The 17,170-nt window shown below is 40.9% G+C and overlaps 1 protein-coding gene across 16 annotated transcripts in view; it reads right to left on the bottom strand.

The window, feature by feature from the left end:
- CAMK2D (calcium/calmodulin dependent protein kinase II delta) overlaps positions 1-17,170 on the bottom strand; it is a 317,386-nt gene that overhangs the window by 172,117 nt on the left and 128,099 nt on the right. The window contains exon 1 of one of the 16 annotated variants that reach the window (XM_018049204.1): positions 15,075-15,194. The exons of the other annotated variants lie outside the window; for them this stretch is intronic. The gene's annotated coding sequence lies outside the window, so the exon portion shown is untranslated. Of the gene's footprint in view, positions 1-15,074; positions 15,195-17,170 lie in introns of those variants that run through there. 16 annotated transcript variants of the gene reach the window in all.

Genomic DNA, 17,170 nt, shown 5'->3' with positions numbered 1-17,170 from the left:
CAATTTAAGTCTGAATTTGGTAATAAGGATTTTATGATCTGAGCCACAGTCAGCCCCCAGTTTTGTTTTTGCTGACTGTATAGAGCTTCTCCATCTTTGGCTGCAAAGAATATAGTCAGTCTGATTTCGGTGTTGACCATCTGGTGATGTCCATGTGTAGTGTCTTCTCTTGTGTTGTTGGAAGAGGGTGTTTGCTATGACCAGTGCATTTTCTTGGCAAAACTCTATCAGTCTTTGCCCTGCTTCATTCCATGTTCCAAGGTCAAATTTGCCTGTTACTCCAGGTGTTTCTTGACTTGCTACTTTTGCATTCCAGTCCCCTATAATGAAAAGAACATCTCTTTAGGGTGTTAGTTCTAAAAGGTCTTGTAGGTCTTCCTAGAATCGTTCAACTTCAGCTTCTTCAGCATTACTGGTTGCAGCATAGACTTGGATTACGGTGATATTGAATGGTTTGCCTTGGAAACGAACAGAGATCATTCTGTCGTTTTTGAGATTGCATCCAAGTACTGCATTTCGGACTCTTTCGTTGACCATAATGGCTTCTCCATTTCTTCTGAGGGATTCCTGCCCGCAGTAGTAGATATAATGGTCATCTGAGTTAAATTTACCTATTCCAGTCCATTTTAGTTCGCTGATTCCTAGAATGTCAACGTTCACTCTTGCCATCTCCTGTTTGACCACTTCCAGTTTGCCTTGATTCATGGACCTGACATTCCAGGTTCCTATGCAATATTGCTCTTTACAGCATCGGACTTTGTTTCTATCACCAGTCACATCCACAGCTAGGTATTGTTTTTGCTTTGGCTCCATCCCTTCATTCTTTCTGGAGTTATTTCTCCACTGATCTCCAGTAGCATATTGGACACCTACTGACCTGGGGAGTTCCTCATTCAGTATCCTATTATTTTGCCTTTTCATACTGTTCATAGGGTTCTCAAGGCAAGGATACTGAAGTGGTTTTCCATTCCCTTCTCCAGTGGACCACATTCTTTCAGATCGCTCCACCATGACCCGCCCGTTTTGGGTTACCCCACGGGCATGGCTTAGTTTCATTGAGTTAGACAAGGCTGTGGTCCTAGTGTGATTAGATTGACTAGTGTTCTGTGAGTATGGTTTCAGTGTGTCAGCCCTCTGATGCCCTCTTGCAACACCTACCATCTTACTTGGGTTTCTCTTACCTTGGGCGTGGGGTATCTCTTCACAGCTGCTCCAGTAAAGCGTAGCCGCTGCTCCTTACTTACAGCCTATAAGGTCCCCCAAAGTCCAGCTCCATCCCCACACTGATTTGTCTGGCATCTGCACCCCCACCACGCCCCCCCTCCCCCAGCTCAGTTCACTCCCTCCACAGTGGCCTCTTTGCTGCTTTTGCAGAAAGAATTCAGGGCAGAGTCCTGTCTTAGTCTTCACAGTTGCCGTTTCCTTGGCCTGGAACTCTTTCTCCCCAGCTGTGGCTCACTATCCCATTTCTTTCAAGTCCCTACTCAGCTTTTCACCTGTTTTTGTAAATAAAGTTTCATTGGAACACATTTGTTAATATATTATCGATGGTGTTTTCAAGCTAGGACCGTGATGTTTAGTAGTTGCAACTATAGCGAGGAAAATGAAAATATGTCTATTTGGCCCCTTAGAGGAAACAGGCTGCTGATTCCTGAGTGGAAGGAAAAAAAATGTTGAAAAGGAGAAGATAGCTTGTGAGAAGCCAGGGTGTAGCACAATCTCCATGACTAACTAAAGCCACCAACAAGGATGGTTAGCAGTGGGGAAGGAGAGAGCATAGTAAGTTAGCTTCTATATGATACAATTCCCTGGAGAAGGAAATGGCAACCCACTCCAGTACTCTTGCCTGGAAAATCCCTTGGATAGAGGAGCCTGGTGGGCTATAGCCCATGAAGCTGCAAAGAGTTATACATGACTGAGCACGCACACACACATACGATACAATAAATGCGGATGGGAGGGGAACAGACAAGGGCAGGAAACCATGGCATTGAGAAGTATAAAATGTTGTAATCTGAGAAAACAAGTTCAATGATGGGGTGTGCTGGAGTGGAGGAGGCATTAACAGTGGTTTTGCAAAAGCAGTGAAGAGCAAGAAAATACCTATGAACCCCCAGGTTCACAGGTACGTGGTGGACACAGACACTTTCCAGCGCACAACACACTCAAGAGAAAGCCAGACTGCAGGGAGCACAAGAAGAAATGAGCATCCAGAGGCCACCTGGCAAAGATTACAACATAGATTTGTTATTTTATCAATAAGGGGAATAGGAAAGCCAACAAAAGGTGTTAAAGCTGGCAATTTGAAGATACAGCTTTAAATTTGTTCTCAATGAAAACTGCATGGCATTACTTTTTACTTTTTAACAGAAACTGGTTCTGTCATCTATTCTCCTAAGCAAGCAAAATGTTGTGTCACACTGACCTTTAATCCTGAGAAAAAAAAAATAGATATATATATTTGAAATATCAATACATTTCCAGATTTATTGATAAATATTTTTACCTCTATAATCTTGACCATAGTCTTTATTCAAAAGCTCTAAGCCAATGGGATAAATGTTTAAGGAGTTTTATGAAGGTTGTAGCTAAGATTTTTAGGAAACAATGTTCTTTGTAGAGGGGAGCTCATTCCTTCAGCTGTTCAGCCGACTCCTGAAACTGCAAGCTGGGGATGTAACTGGCAGCAAGTCAGTGGTGGCCTGACCCTCATACAATTTTCAGTTTTGGGGACAAAATTGTCTTGCTAATTTTGTGACTCAAATTCTAGATGATCAGAGTCACAACTAAAGCATATCCCAATAGTTTCATTTTATGGTCACCTCATTGCCCACACCTATGGCAGCATGTCAACATGTTACTACGTTACAAACACATCTAAACAGGCCAAGGGCTCCAACTAAGTGCACTATAGAATGTCTCCATCTATACCAGGCTACTAGAACAACAATTTTTTATCCAGTGACCAATTGATTTCATCAAACATATCTCCCTGATTTTTCTTTTTCCCTGAATTGCCTTGCTATTGAGAAAATAAGTCATTTAACCTGAAAGACACATTTCCTAGTAAACATCAATTTAACATCCCCTGTGACTTACCAAATCCATATCCACAAGGCAGCCATCATTTCAAAATGTAAATCTGATTATATCATCTTTGCCCAACTTAAAATTCCTCAATGGCTACGCAGCCATTTGATTTGATGTTAAGGAGCAAACTCCTTGACATGACCCATTTATCATATAATTTATCATCCAAACTGGGACACTTTGAGAATGAAAGAGGGTGATTAATTGTCACATCAGTAAACCAGGACGGCCCTGGAAAAGAGGTTAGCCCGGTCACCCACCCAGAAGCCTCTCCCTCTTCAACTTCTCTCATTCTTTCCCTCCAGGGACAGAGGTCATCTTTCAGCTCAGACTCGTCTCAGTTTCCTCCTGTAATAACTCACATCTTCACTGGGAACTCGGAAGCTTGGCATTCTCTTTCCTCCTCTCCAGGTTATCAATCCTTATCTATCCTTCACAATGTATTTTAAGCATTACTTTATCAGGAAAGTCCCCTCTGGCTCCCAAAGAAGCCCTCAGAGCACTGCCCATCTCTCCTTCATAGGACTGGTCACACTTGCAATGATATCTTTGATCACATGGTCCCTTGACTAACATTGTCTTTTCCGCTAAAGTGATCCCCTCAGATGACTAGATTCATGTGCTCTAAGAAATACTTTCATAGCATCAGACATCTGTCACGAAAATATATATACTCCAAACAGACAAAAGGACAAATCCATGCCCCTTGAATATAACAGGACATTGTCTAACTGGCTCACCCAAGGATTATCTCGTTCTCTAAGATAGTACCGATATCTTTGTTCTGTTTTGTTATTTAGTATTTGTAAGGCCTTAATCAAGAGTCTGTAAACTCTAGCACATGGGGCAAATGACAGGACAGCAGCTTGTTTTTGTACAGCCCACGAGATAAAAAGAGTTTCTACATTTTTAAGTGACTGTAAGAACAAAACAAAACCCAGATGATATGGGAGAACTTATGTGGCCCACAAAGCCTAAAATATTTCCTATTGTGCTGAAAATTTGACATTCTGTGGGTTAGGGTATTTCACGTGTCAAAATGGATGTCAGCAGGAATGACTCTTATCTGATGGCCATGCAAATGAGTGTTGTGACATATTAATGTAAAGCGATTCACAAAGGTTATAGTATTATTGCCTGTAGAGCAGTAATCATTTTAGTACTGTAGCGGTCTCATTCCAGAATTCTTTCTTTCCATGACTATAAATATTTTGTGTTATTTCTACATGTTTTTGAACTATCTTTGGCATCCTGTTAGTTCCCTTACTGATTAGTTAAGTGAATCTTTGATATTACAGATAGACATGCAATGCTTTAATTGGTATATAGTATGAAGTTGCCAACATTCGCTAGATCAAAGAGAAAGCAAGGAATTCCAGAAAAACATCTACCTCTGTTTCACTGACTATACTAAAGCCTCTGACTGTGTGGATCACAACAAAATGTGGAAAGCTCTCAAAGAGATGGGAAAACCAAACCATCTTACCTATCTTCTGAGAAACATGTATGCAGGTCAAGAAGCAACAGTTAGAACCCTGTATGGAACAACTGACTGGTTCAGGATTGAGAAAGGAGTATGACAAGGCTGTTCATTGTCACCTTGTTTATTTAACTTATACTCAGAGCATGTCACGTGAAATACTGGGCTGGATGAGTTACAAGCTGGAATCAAGATTACCGGGAGAAATATCAACAACCTCAGATATGCGGATCAATGGGGAGCTGTTTCCTTCAGCTAGAACAATCTACCAGCATCTAACTTAAAGAAATACTTCCCATAACACTGATTATAGAAAGGGAGATTTAAGCTTTTCCATGGAAATTTATTTTTTAAATGTTTTAAAATAATAGGCTTATTTCTACCCATGAATAAGGCAGCAGATTATCACCTGGAAACTTTCCCTTATTTTCCTTAAATTATTAATTGCCAAAAGATGCTGTCTTTGAAGCTCAAGGAAGTAGAAGAGAATACTTTTCAAATAACTATGCTGTTTGTTCTATGTAGAAATGCATTCCCTTAAAAGTGATTCTTTCATTTCAAACCAGTTTTCCATAAATTTTCACTACAACAAATTTGAGATTGCTTAGTACAGTCAGTTTTCATCGTTTGAGGCAGGTGTGTTCTACAAAGTTGTCGCGAACATTGAATTGGCAAATACTGAATCGCTGCTTCTAGGTGAAATAATAGGCTTACTTCCTGTAAGCTTCCAGTCACAACATTTTGGACAGCTAATACAGGACCTTGCTTTATGGATGTTTCTATTGAAAGACATCTTACTGAGTACATATTTCTGATTTATTAACATTGAACTCATGGCCAACAGCACTATAACTCATGCCTTAAAGCAGCTGCTGTATAAAGCTTGTCTAAGACATGTATTCCCTCAACTCTTCTCCATAAGGCACATCACAGCCTTTCCGAGCTCAGGAACGCTAGACAGCCCTTCAGCCCTATCCTTTTGGGCCACTTTAAACAGCAAAACCAGGCACTACAGAGGTGGCGACAAGGACTTCTGGCTTCAGTCCGAGAACTAACACAAGAAGGCAGAGTGTCCCGTGTCAGTCCTCAGTTGGGACTGCCAGGCACACTGGGCGGCTCCAACTCTTTGCTGCTCAGGTTATCTGTGAAGGTCTGAGAACGAACATGAAACCACCCTAAGTATTGATAAAATTACAAATAAATTTTACCAAGGAGGTGAATTCACAGATACGGAACCTGCAAAAATAACCAATTTGTTTATTTCCTTGGTGGTGTAGTCGCTAAGTAGTGTCCGACTCTTGCGACCCCATCGACTGTAGCCTGCCAGCCTCCTCTGTCCATGGGATTTCACCGGGAAGAATACTGGAATGGGTTGCCATTTCCTCCTCCTCCAGGGGATCTTCCCAACCCAGGGATTGAACCCACATCTCCTGCATTGCTGATGAACTCTTCACTGACTAAGTTACCATGGAAATTTATTTCTTTATGCAACTTCAACTGATCATGGATCTCAGCTCTTTTATTATATTTATCTGCTCTTTAGCACTATAATTGAGTGTTATTAATAAATACAAACAATTATTTATGAGTACACTAAACCTATGTAGTTAACCATTTATAAATTAAAACTTTTTTAGACATCAATTATCATCAGATCAATCTACTTTATAAGCTTACATTTTCCAGAAAGAATCTTCCTAAATACTTCATTTTTTATGTATAATCATAAACACTATCAAAAGACTGGCTATGTATAATGACGCTTGTTAGATGCCACATTAGCAACTTATACAGCAGTTTATAAACTACTGAAAGATTGGCTTCCATTCAGGAAACAGAAGAAAGAGTAAAGGGGTAAGATACACAGCCTGGTTAATTTCAAAAAGCCATCTTTAAGATTAATATGATCTATGAATAACACTAAAGTGTGAAAATTACACTTAAAAAAGAGCAGTAAAATCAGAAGTCTAGGTGACCTTTCTCCTGGATTCCTGCCGTGGAACAGTGCCATCTGAAGAGAGCTTGATATCCATCACCTTCTCTGATCCCTCTCAAAGGACTTATCTTTCTTGCTACAAAGCCTTTGAGCTTTAAAATTATTCATCATTTCATGACATATTTGGGGCTCCCTGGCAAAAACAACTCTCTAAAGAGGATGCATATGAATAAAGAGAGTAGAAAAGAAAGGTATATTATATAATTTTTTAAAAAAGGAGGTAATTCTGGTAAAGGTGAATTGCCTTCTTTATTATTTTCATTTTTTTCCTTTTTTAAGGGCAGTGAAATCTTAGAAAATAAGATGTTATCTCAGTGTCATTTTTGAGAAGTTACAATTCTCCTAAACAGAAAGGCTTTTAAAACCAGGCTGAAGGCTTATATGCACAATTTGAGAACAGAAAAAAAGGGCTGCTGTATCTGGTCCTCGTGCTTCAAGTTAGAGTAACACAAAGCACAACAGCATCCAGCAATGTCAGGCATGGTTGGAAAGCCATATCCACCAACCTAAAAAGTCCTGTATTTCTAGAACTGGACGAAAAAAAATCTAAATAGTAAAAAAAAAAAAATCTTGGAAATCAATACTATACTGGAATTAAAGGACTAACGTTTTTAATTTCGAACATATTCTTTCAATTACATAATTCAGTAAACACAAAAAACAGTGAGGAAGAAACTGTGCTCACTGCCAGACTGAACAGAGCTACCCAATGGGCTGAGTCTCAGAAAAGCTTTTATACACTGCCGATGTAACTGAATCATCTGAATAAATAAGTTTGCGGCAGAAATTCCTAGAACCTAGTAGGGTAATAATTCCTGTTGTGAACATTTGTGCCATGGTCAATTTTGAAAACCAAAAATGAACTCAAAGAATTTTAATAATTTTGCTTTTAAAGGAACTATATAGATAATCTTAACTAATTAAAAGTAAGCTTTTGGTCTTTTAAACTTTTTTCAGTAAGAAATGACAGAAAAATTACATTTTATATAGTACATATGTAAACAGAAATGCATACTCCTACACACAAAATGACACTTAACCTTACTGTATGTAACACACTCTGCTGTCAATTATCTGTTTATTTCATTACATCCAGTTGGTTCCCTGGTGGCTCAGATGGTCAAGAATCTGCCTGCAATGTGGGAGACCTGGGCTGGATCTCTGGGTTGGGAAAACTCCTAAGGAGGGTATGGCAACTGACTCCAGTACTCTTGCTTAGAGAACCCCATGGACAGAGGAGCCTGGCAGGCTACTGGGATTGCAAAGAGTCGGAGACAACTGAGCAACTCATCGCAGCACAGCACAGCTGTCACTGATGTGCTGCTCAGAACACGCTGGACAACCGTATTTGTCATCTCTTTCCTTGTTTGGGGCCTCAATGCTAGTAGTGAATTGCCTTAAGAGTGAAAAAGAATTTCATCTCTTCCAAACTTCCTTAGGTGGCAATATTAATATATGTCATATAAATTTACCCTTGTCAATTAGATTGTGTTCTTAGCAAAATCCAGAAAGGATGGAGAAACAAATTCTCCATTCTACCATTTTACTTTGACGGTGTTCAAGTGCAACTTCCCTCAGGCACACTTACGTGAAGGATATTATGTAGAATTCACCATGTTAAAAAAGCTCTTGGTAGAAATTTGGGATATTGACTTAGAAGAGCAATTTAATCTGGAAGCATGATGAATCAGACCCTTGTTATCTATCAACCAGACAATTCAGACATAAATTCAACACTTTACCTAGGCTCACCTTCATCTTTCTTCCTATTCACATCTAATTTAAAACACTGTGCTAAACAGCCATTTGTTGGGTAGCAAAAAATGAGTGTCATTTTCAATGGAAAGAAATGTTTACACCCAGTTGGGGTGGGAGGGGACAGAGAACAAAGCAGAGGCAGTTTTGTGTTGGTGTAAAACTGTCTTGGAAAGCATTATCAACATATGTTCTGTAATGCTTTCAGTCAGAGGTCTCACAAATACATATTTATGTCATCTTTTATAGTCTGTTCATTAATTCATTCACACTAAAATGATCAATACTAAATTATCAGATATAAGATATATGGTCTTAAAGAAAAATGATAACACGTTTATTCAATTAGGGTTCTTAAGACTACTAACTAGAAACATTTGAATGCACTCAATCTAAGAAATTTATTAAGGTAGCTTCCAGGATTGTTGAGAGGGCTCAGGACTAAGGTTCCAGGGGAAAAAAATTCCCAAACCAGGCTCCAGAACTGGCTCATATGAGAAGACAGCTGCCACTCTATCTGCCACCATTCATACTAACGCACTGTAACTGCCAATGCCTCCAGGATGAATGTCGATTCTGTACCAAGAATTAAACATTACACAGCTGACACCTCAAATCAGAGCTGTCTAATACTACACTCACTGACAAAATGAAAGATGTGTGCAGTGCTTGTTTTCTAGTATCAATCCTCCAATTTCAGTATGGCAAAAATCTGTCAGATTAGACATACCTCGGGGCCATGCCTGCAGCCCAGTTGCAAGGGAGGCTGGGAATTTGATTTTTGACTGCCACCTTGGTAAGATGGGACTCATAATGCTGTGATTTCACAACTTCAGAAAGGCTACTCAAAAGACCACGGGATATGGTAGCTGTCCACCACACATGTATTTTGTGTAACATACTGTTAACACAAAGTATTTTTTAAAAATCAAGTCCCAGAATTTTAGACCTTACAGAGACCTTAAAAGTCAACCACAATCTAGCCCTTTGTTGTTCAAATGGAGTCTAGGGTGTTTTTTTATTTTTATTTATTTTTTTAGGGTGTTTTTTTAATCCATTTAAATCAGAGCCACATACAGTTATTCCAAAGCAGATGATAAATTTGCATTTGACCATTCAAAAATCTGGGCTTCCCTGGTGGCTCAGATGAAGAATCTACCTGCAATGCAGGAGGCCGGGGCTTGATCCCTGGATTGGGAAGATCCCCTGGAGAAGGGAATGGCCACCCACTCCAGCACTCTTGCCTGGAGAGTCCCATGGACAAAGGAGCCCAGTCATGGGTTCACAAAAAGTCAGATACAACTGAGCAAATTACACTTTCATTCAAAAATCTTCTCTTACTTTCCCCTGGCGCTATCTGTGAGCAGATAATGGCTCAACTGAAAACACCGGGAATTATGTTGAAGGTGGTACATTTGATTTTAAACAGTATCCAGACTGGTTTCAGTTGATACCTCTAACATCCAACTAACACTGCCCTCACCTGAGAGACTGCTAGCCAGTGATTTTGTGAGTTGTTGCCGAGGAGTTAGAGGCCTCCTGGAATATTTCTACTCCCCCTACTCACCAACATACAAAACAACACGTGAAATGACTCAGAGGGATGGTCCGGAACAAAAACAACATGTTAATTGGGTAAATACTGTCTTTGGCATCTATTTGCCTTTCATTAGGTTGGAACTGGGCTGCAGCTTCAGGGAGATGAGTCAGGGGAGGATGGAGGTGAAACTGCGGTGCCTGGAGCCTGCTTGCAATTAGCAAGAGGATCTAAAAAGTAATTCAGAAAACAAGTATATGCACACAGTGAGGAAAGGAGCAAGTGTTCTGGACGATGGTCGTGGTTTCCTCCTATGATGGTGAAGTGAGAGTATCAGTATAGAGTTCTATTTAATTTCAAAGTTTTTAAGGAAAATGCAAAAAGAGGACTCCAACGATAAAATTGCAGCTAAAGCCGATTTTCGTTAGTTTGAAGCATTATTATGTACAACTGAGAGGATAATAAGCATATGTTTGTGACCCTTTCTCAGGAGCTTTGGCATAGTAAGTTATGGAATAAATACAGTGGTTATCATTTTTATCCAAAATTTCTATGAGGTAAACAAAGAGGTTCCTGAGCAAACTGAAAAATTTTCCCAAACCTATAAATTCCTTATCAAACTTCCTGCAGCTTCCCTTTCATTCTTGACACTAAGTGTCCTCGTGTTTCTCTCTGGTTCTCAAATCTTTTTCTCTGCTGTTAACTGGAGCATGAACCCCAATGGGACATTAAGGCTGGGCTTATTTCTAAATAGAGACAACTCACAGCAAAAAAGGAAACAATCTATCATCCATTATTCTCTGTGTTAGCATAAACTTTCATGCTCCCTGACTCAGAATTAAAATCTTTAACTTGCAGTAATTTAATTCATACATTTATAGGTTCTGATCATAAATGTACAACTTCAAAACATTTTGGAGTATTTTCAATATGAAAATAGACAGCCAAATACACTCCCCACCCTACACCCCCCAAAAAAAATCTAAAGGAGGTACAGAGAGCTATAAAATACTCATATGAGCTGTGAGTCATCATCCTGCCATAATGTGGTCACTCAACGGTACTTCTCCTGCTAGGTCTCAGTTTCAAACACTGTCAACACTGAAAAATGCTTTTAGGAAGAAAAGGAATAAAATCTAGACAATTTCAGGCCCCAATCCCTAGGTCCTTCTCAGCTCTGACTGGAATGTGACAAGAGTGGCAAAGAAAAGTATCACAAAGTAATGTTCAATGCATACTTCCTTAGGACGGGGAAATAATCTTTTCCGAGGCATAAGGTATATACAGTTTTCAAAAGTAGCTCATTTCCTACAACCATCTGCTCTATGTGGAAGAACTTGTTGCTTTCTCGTGCAAACACCAAAGTGAGGAAATTTGGCCATAAAACTACAAAATAAATTCCACTGAAGACGATATTAGGGATTTCACAAGCAAGCCGGTTTGAGGAAACCCAATCTAGGCAGTAAAAGGTACCCACAATAGAAGTTTTCATGGTTATAAGATTATATATACACAAGAATAAATTTTTTCTAGTCATCTAAGTCATTCGTCCATCTCTACCGTTTTTGGCGTGCACAGGGGGACAACCAAAATGCAATTCCCACTGCATGTGGGTATTGTCTGTTTCCATTTGAAGGCTCTATCACCAGAGTGGCTACATTGACTTAGTTACTTATGAAGGCTACTTTCAAAGGACATGATTAAAATAGCCGAACATAGAAAACATTGCCAACGTGGAGAGGGGAAAAGCCTGAGCGTCGACTGCAACAGGACGCCGAGCCCCATGCCAGCAGTCACGGCTCCAAACACTGCCACTTGTAAATCAGTTAAAAGCTGCATTCATAGAAATCAGACGCGCGTTCAGTTTAACCAAACATAATCAAATCACACTTCCAAGGGAAATTAATGTCACAGTACATTACTACTGCAACCATCCTACAGGATAAACAAAGGAATCCCAAGCCTCCACCGCCACCACTGAGAGACACAGTGCAGAGGTGAGTGTGGGCTCTGCAGGCGCAATGCCAGCCTGCAGTCCCAGGCTTGACCACTTGCTGGGCAACTGTGTGTACAAGGTGCTTGTAGGCCTGAACTCTTTCCTTCATTTGTTAAAACTGAACATAATAACGTAACAACGTATCTAGCGTGAGTATTCCACAAGACAATATACACAGCGTATTCGGCACAAGACCTGACACATGACATACACTCAGTGCATTTTGAACAGCTGTTATAATTTCAAGAATTGGGTTCAAAGAATTTACAATCACTAATGGTTGGAAAGGCCAGGATATTGTACGTAGTTTATTAAGAAACCTTTCTGGAGAAAGCCTTTGTTTTTGAAAACAGGACAAAATGCACAGAAGAAGGCATACTACGATCCCTAACAGAGTCCTCCAAAACACTGAAAATCTTTCACAGCCTTCCAGAGTGCTATTCGCAAAACAGCTGCCCCCAAGGTTTTTCTCTTCTTCTCTCCCTTTTCTGAGGCTCTATATCTGTCCACGTTTCCACATACATATTGTGGAGAAGAGGCGGTCTGAATCAATCATCGCTATGTCCACTGTTAGGCTCCGATATTTTTATTTAGGCTTGTCTGACCAATTAGAAATGAGATCTACTTTAAAGAGGGCCTATGAGTCCCTTCAAGGAGAGAAATCTTTCCAAGAGAAGAGAGAACTGAACAATTAACAGTGACTCAGTAATAAAATGGAGAGGACAGTATTTTCTTTACCTCATTTATGACGGAGAAAAGTAAGTAAAGTTCATAATCTTAATGACGAGAGGAAAAAAACAGAACACTCAGTGCAACAAGACAGTCAAACAGTGGCAGTCACCGCTCCAAATAATGCCATTTGTAAGTCAGAAGCTGCACGCACAAAAATGAGATACTCACTCGGAGTCTGCCTCCCTCAAAATTCCACATGACAGTGAGGTACAATAGCTACTGGTTGTATGCTTTGCTCCCATGTATTAATTTAACAAATACTGAGCTCCAGTTTGTGTTAGGAAACTTCCTAGATATTGAGGAATCAGTTTCACCCATCTGGGAAGGCAGCCAAGGCATTCTCCCCACCTTTCCCCAGAACCAAGTGGCATTGAGGACTAGAGTGCACAGGATCTGAAGAAACTTAGAAATCCAGACCTTCTCCTACTCAGCACACACAGGTACCTGGCCCTGTAACTAGCCTCACAACCGGTGTACTGCAGGGCTTCCCAGGCGGCACTGGTGGTAAAGAACCTGCCTGCCAGTGCAGGAGACGTGACGTGTGTTCCACCCCCGGGTCGGGAGGATCCCCTGGAGAAGGGCATGGCAGCGCGCTCCAGTCTTCTGGCCTGGAGAGCCCCAGGGACAGAGGAGCCTGGCGGGCTCCAGTCCATGCGGCTGCACAGAGTCAGACGCAACTGAAGTGGCTGAGCATGCACGCAGCATGGTGCACTGCACTGGGCCCTGAAAACTCAGAGCAAGAGAGAAACAGAATCCATGTTCTTATACCTCACAGGAGTTTATCAACAAAGGGAACTCATTCACAATCACTGGGCGAATGCTGGGACAAGCAAATATTTACATAAAGCTATAACTGAAAGTTTACACAGAAAGAGAAAGCACCTTTTCAAGTCTGATTCATGAGAAAGAACTAATCAAAATAAAGGTCTTTCCTCTGATAACCACCGATACTTCCTTTTGGTGAATATGGGTGTCCAAATGTGAGTAAATATAAGCCCAAACACTTCTGAATGTAGGTTAGGTTCTAAATCCAACTTTGGTGGTATGAGTATTGCTAATAATAATTCACTAGTTATCACGAAGAACACAAGAGAAGGTAAGGTTCCTTCAAATCTTACGAGATTGGTAGGAAATTGTATCATAAATAATGGGCACTCTGATAGGTCCTTTACATTTAGTGAGATAATCTTATTTTCAGTTTCACAGATTTTGCTTTCAGTAAAAGGAAGGAAAAGGAGCTTGTTTCTGCAAACACAGATTGTAGAATGGAAGATACAGGATTCCAAGTACTGGTTGGTTGTATTCAAAAGCCAGTACTTTCAAACTAGGCTTCAAAAATGTGTTAATACATTAAATGTTTCTATTTAACCAATTCCTACAGGAAAACAGAATGCATATAATGTGAATCAGGGAGTGGAGAAGTGAGAAAATAAATGTACTCTGCTCATACTTTTATTTTTATGGGAAATGTATATTTATGGGGTGTCTGTAAAGTTTACTGTTTATCTGTAAAGTTTACTGTTTATCTGTAAAGACAGAAGGGCCAAGTGGAAAGGTATGTCTTTGTCAAATGCAACCATTTGTTAGGCTGATATTCTGCTGATAGGGAGCTGTATAGCTATGTCGATTGTTAAGCCTGGCACCTGTCTTAACTGGTTGGTTGGTACTCAGTTCATACTAGTAGTTAAAGTGCTCTAAGTATCATTCCAAGTTGCACGCTGTCAACTCCTGATTTTATATTTCCAGCCCTGACCTCCCACTGAACTTCAGACTCATATCTAATGACTATGTGACATCTCCACTTGGAAGTCTAACAGGCATTTTAAAATCTACGTGCCAATAATTAATCCTCTCATCTTCCTTCATAACAAGTTCCCACCCGAGTCACGCCCATCTCTACCTGGGTCAACTCCATCGTTCCAGCTTCTCAGGATTGATCATTGACACCCCTCTGCCTGGGACAACTCAAATCCAGTCCTCAATATATTCAGATAGTCAAAGGTATGGTTTTTCCAGTAGTCATGTATGGACGTGAGAGCTGGACCATAAAGAAGGCTGAGCACCAAAGAACTGATGCTTTCAAAATGTGGTGCTGGAGAAGACTTCTGAGAGTCCCTTATACTGCAAGGAGATCACAGCAGTCCATCCTTATGGAAATCAATCCTGAATATTCATTGGAAGGACTGATGCTGAAGTTGAAACCAATACTTTGGCTACCTGATGCAGAGAGCTGACTCACCGGAAAAGACCCTGGTGCTGGGAAAGATTGAAGGTAGGAAGATAAGAGGGCAACAGAGGATGAGATGGTTGGATGGCATCATTGACTTGATGGACATGAGTCTGAGCAAACTCCAGGAGATAGTGATGGATAGGGAAGCTTAGCGTGCTGCAATCCATGGGGTTGCATGGATTGCAATCCGACTCCATGGGGAGTCGGACATGACTGAGTGACAACAACCAGCACCTTCAAAACAATTCTGAATCTTACCATGGTGTAAGATTCCATCTCCACTTCTGCTGTCCCTGTGCAACTCACTGATTACAGTCACTGCCTCCTCACAGGTCTCCCAGCCTCTGCTTTTCCCTTGCAGTCCTCCAGTGATGTGGAAGCCAGAGTGAGGCTCTCAAAACAGGTCAGATCAGCTCCCTCCTCTTCTCGGAACTCTCACAGACCTCCCATCTGTCTTAGTCAGCTCTAACAGTCCATAGCACGTTCTCACTAGCAGGCAAAGTGAAGGCCTCACCACGCTCTCCAAGCTCCTGTCACACTTCTGGTGGCAACGCTACAACTTGCCGTCCCCTCACGCCACGTCGTGCCATGCCACGCTGGCCTGTGTTATTCTCGGCTATGCTGGGCACGATTCCAGCTCACATGCCCCGAAAGGCTCTTCCTTTGGGTGTTGCAAAGCCTGTTCCCCCATTTCCTCTTGGGCTTGGTCAACTTATCAGTCTGACCACTCACAGGCTTTGTTTGTTTATCCCCAGCCCAGCTCCTGAGTATAAGCGGTAGGCAAGGGATTTTTATCAGCTTTGTTCACTGTTATAATATAGTATCTAGAAAAGACCTAACATGTTAGATATATATTTTTTAATATCTGCTAAATAGATGAAAAAAAATGAATGAGGCTGATTCTGCAGGCCAAGTATAATTCCAAAGCTACAAGGATTTCCCTATAATTCTTGAAATAGTTCTACATCCAAAATCGAGTATATTCTCAAGTGTTTCATTTTTCAAAAGAACGTTAAGTATACCAAGCAGAATAAAAGAGCTGCTGCTGCTGCTGCTAAGTCACTTCAGTCGTGTCCGACTCTGTGCGACCCCACAGATGGCAGCCCACCAGGCTCCCCCATTCCTGTGATTCTCCAGGCAAGAACACTGGAGTGGGTTGCCATTTCCTTCTCCAATGCATGAAACTGAAAAGTGAAAGTGAAGTCACTCAGTCATGTCTGACTCTTAGCGACCCCATGGACTACAGCCTACCAGGCTCCTCCATCCATGGGATTTTCCAAGCAAGAGTACTGGAGTGGGGTGCCATTGCCTTCTCTGAAGAGAGCTGAGGGAGAGTAAAGTGTTAAAGGGAGTTATTTAAAATCCCATTAGCAAGTTTCATAAACTTGTGAGCCCTTATCTTTGGTTTCTTGGTTTCATTCATGTTTGATTTCAGAAATCCTCACTGAAAAAGCTAAATGCATTCTTTTGTTTTCGTTTGGGCAGATAATCAATAATCTTTAGCAGCAAGCAAGACATAATCTGGCTCTTCAGAAGATTCCTCTGAAAACTAGTCTACAGACCTACCATGGGATACAATTTGAAGGCAAATTGCTAGAAAACATCTATCAAGTAAGATGTAATCTGAATTTTTTTTCTTCAGAAACTGAAAGTGCAATTTCTTTGTCTACAGGTTGATTTCTAGGCCTTTACTATGTAAGCCTAGGCTACCTGGACAAACAGAGTTGAAATGCGCTTAAAGTAATAATAAATCCTAAATCTTCAGAAATCAAGTCAGATATCAAGTCTCTGAACTGGTCAACTAGGCTCTGCAGCAGTTTGTGGACCAAAATAAAGAAAAAAGAGCAGAGAGAGAGAGAGACTATGAGAGCCAGAGAGAGAGAAAGAGAGAGACTATGAGAGCCAGGGTGAGGACCTCTAGAGTACCAGAAGAAAAATGAGGTAGGGGTCAGAGAATGTGACTGGGGATCAGAGAGCTAAACAGGAAGTACCCTCTTCTCTCTTCTGAGGTGTGATTCCTACAGATGCCTTCTTTCTCGGGGGAAGGTGAGGTACTTGAAAGGTACAGCACGTTTACAACATTCTCTCAGTTTTGTCAGATGCACATTTAGGAGAACAGTTTGGAGCTTGTGAGAGTCGGAGGCAACTGGACCAGTTTAGGACCTCAGCCAAGAGAGATGTAAGAAAATAAAGGAAGTTTGCTACGCATATACCTGCTTCCATAAAGCAAACTCATCAGGACTGTGCCCCTGTCCAGCTCACCCTGGAGCAGCTCTAGAGAAAGTACTATTCAAACATCTCCCAATTCTGCTCCCAACTCAATACAGCCAACAAGAAAGAAAAGACTCAGACAA

The sequence above is a fragment of the Capra hircus genome, chromosome 6 (genome assembly GCF_001704415.2).
Source record: "Capra hircus breed San Clemente chromosome 6, ASM170441v1, whole genome shotgun sequence".
NCBI classification, from domain to species: domain Eukaryota; kingdom Metazoa; phylum Chordata; class Mammalia; order Artiodactyla; family Bovidae; genus Capra; species Capra hircus.
The sequence above is the reverse complement of the archived record's forward strand: the minus strand, read 5'-3'. Positions and strand labels throughout refer to the sequence as shown.